This window comes from Beta vulgaris, chromosome 4 (genome assembly GCF_026745355.1).
Source record: "Beta vulgaris subsp. vulgaris cultivar EL10 chromosome 4, EL10.2, whole genome shotgun sequence".
Taxonomy (NCBI): Eukaryota; Viridiplantae; Streptophyta; class Magnoliopsida; order Caryophyllales; family Amaranthaceae; genus Beta; species Beta vulgaris.
In genome coordinates, this window is record NC_079205.1 from 13279478 (window position 1) to 13282189 (window position 2712).

At 32.9% G+C, this 2712-nt stretch overlaps 1 long non-coding RNA gene across 1 annotated transcript; it reads left to right on the forward strand.

Moving 5' to 3' along the window:
• Positions 1-407: 407 nt before the first annotated feature.
• On the forward strand, positions 408-2551 carry LOC104891473 (uncharacterized). Its single transcript, XR_789805.4, has 2 exons — positions 408-883; positions 1420-2551. It is a non-coding gene; the product is annotated as an uncharacterized LOC104891473 (long non-coding RNA).
• The last annotated feature ends 161 nt before the right edge of the window (positions 2552-2712 follow it).

The following is a 2712-nucleotide window of genomic DNA, read 5'->3' on the forward strand; positions in this document are numbered from 1 at the left end:
TATTTATACCTTAAAAAAAAGATGGCATACATAACGTGCACATGAAAAGTCTGAACATTCACTACCTTTGATACTCTTTAATTCTGTTAAACCAACTCATTATTTTTGTTCTTTCTGTTCAATATTCATTCACAAAAAATTAATGTTAACAATCACTCACAACCTTTTTTATTTTTTTACATTAGCGAATTAAGATATCTAAATTCATCTAACTGTTAAATTTTCACATTTAAGTTTAATCATAAATAAAGTACGAAAGGAGTATCTAATAGAATAACAAATTTTAATATTAACGCACGCATCGCGTGCATATGAAGGCTAGTAATGTAATGGTGGACCATATGATAGGGACATGAGAGGGTAAAAAGGGGGGGGGGGAATTCCAAATAAGGAATAAAGTAAAAAAGGGAAGATCTTTTGAAAACGTACTTAAGCGGAAAGAGTGAAGATCTTTAGGAAACAGAGGGAGTAGAAAAGAAAGAAAAAAGAATATAAGACGATGGCCCTGTTTGGTAATGAGAGGTTTGGGGTGAAATTATAGTTTTGTACCCCTATTAGAGTTTTGACTGCTATTAGAGTTTTTGACCAGTCAAAACTCTAATAGGGGTGTTTGGTAAAAGTGCTGATTTGATAGAGTTTTGGGGGTCAAAACGCCATTTTCTAAAACGCTGGGTAATGCAGCGTTTTCAATAGAGGTTTGGAATTATTTATTGCTAAAAGACAGATTTACCCATTTAACCTAAGGAAAAAAACCCTCTGGCCTCTAATCTCACTCTTCGACATCAGAAAAAACACCTCCTTTCCCTCTTATCTTCTTACTTCACATATCAGATCTGGAATTACAAATAAGGAGTTCGTGAATTCTTGAGGTATCTTCAAAGAGGTTAGTGAATTTTATTTATTATTTGCTATTAATTGTTTTCGTTCTCCCCTTTTTCATTAATTTTTCATTTGCATCTGATTGTGATTTCTCTAAACTTTCATAGCAGTAGCTTTGTTTTAAGTAAATCAATGTATGCCTACTCCTCTTGGACTTGAGATCTGTTAATAAAACCCTCAACAATTATCAAAAAAAAAAAATTGCTTGTGAAAAATTCTAACTCTCGGCAATATGCGTATATATAGTAATACATTATAAACCAACACAAAAGATGAATTACTGGTTGGATGCATTAGTTTCATCAAATTAAAATCAAAGTGCATTAGGTGGACCTAATTATTAGTTTTTCTAATGAACATCAGTTTCACAGGAAGTGTGAACAATAGGTGGACCTAATTATTTGGTGCATTAGTAAAATTGTTCATAAATGTGTATTTGTTTATTAGCAAAATTATAGTAGCTTTTATAGACGGTAGATCCTAATTATTTGATGCATTATCACTCTATTTTAATCATAATTACTACTTTCATCATGTTAGGCAAATATTACTTGGTAGATAAAGGATATCCGGAAAGAGAAGGATATCTAACTCCATATCACAAGACAAGGTATCATCAATCTGAATTTCGTGGTGCAAATCCAAGAGGGTCTCGAGAAATTTTCAATCGGGCACATTCTTCCTTAAGGAGTTGTATTGAGAGGGCATTTGGCATTCTAAAGGCGCGATGGAAAATATTAGTGAAAATGCATTGCACAATTACATAAGATTAAGCAAAGTTCCCGATCCGGCGTTCAAGATTATAGATGAGGATCCCACTTTTATTCCTCCAGAAGCATCTCAAGATGTTGATAGTAGTTCTATGCAAGAAGCTCAACGTTTGAGTACTAATGAAATAACAAAAGTTCGTAATGAGATTACTACTGGTTTAATGAGAACTAGACAACGACAACGTGCTTCTTAAACATTAGTTAACCAATAAAGTATTACAACTACTCGTATTGTTCTATGATAACGCGTTTATATACTCATTTTTATGTGATATATTTGTGTGTGTTCACCATATTTTTCCCATATATTTAATCTCTTAGAGCTATTATTCTTTACTTTTCGCTATTGCTCTTCTCGGGTGTATTTGTTTTGTTTTTGTAGGATTATGGCGTTTATTGGAGTTGATTGGGATTTGCACGAAAGCTTGGATGATTGCGGAGCATTCAGATGGATTGATAGCTTTATCCGGCGATGATTTTGAAGATATATTGCGATATGGTGTTGGTAACCATTAATTACCATGCCTAAGGAGCTACAAAATGGACTTTTGATAGCAAGAGAACAAAAAAACTGCATAAACCGCCACCCTTTGGCGGTCCTTTCAAGCTTACCGCAAGGCCATGGCGGTCTCCAATTTCAATATTACGTAATCTTAGTTTTAGAGTGTTTTAGGAGTCCAAATCCTAGTCAAACTCCTTGTATTTGGATAGATATAAATAGGTTTTGGATAAAATTTGAAGGGGGGATTCTTTTAGAGAAAAATAACGTGAGATTTGTTTTTCCGGTTGGACGCTTCTTCATGTTATCACGCCATTCTCCATTTTTTTTCCTCAAGTCTTTGTTTTCGACATTTAAGTTTGCAATTTCATCAATTAATTCAAGTATTATTTTCTCTTCTCTATTCTATTTATTATTATTGTTAATCATGCTTTCTTTTAATATTTATTTTGTTTATTCAATCATCATGTGTGAGTATTTTTCTATTCTAGGGTTAGGTTGAACCCTAACATGAATTGATGATTGTTTAATTCCCAATTCCCAAACTTTGATTAATTTATGATT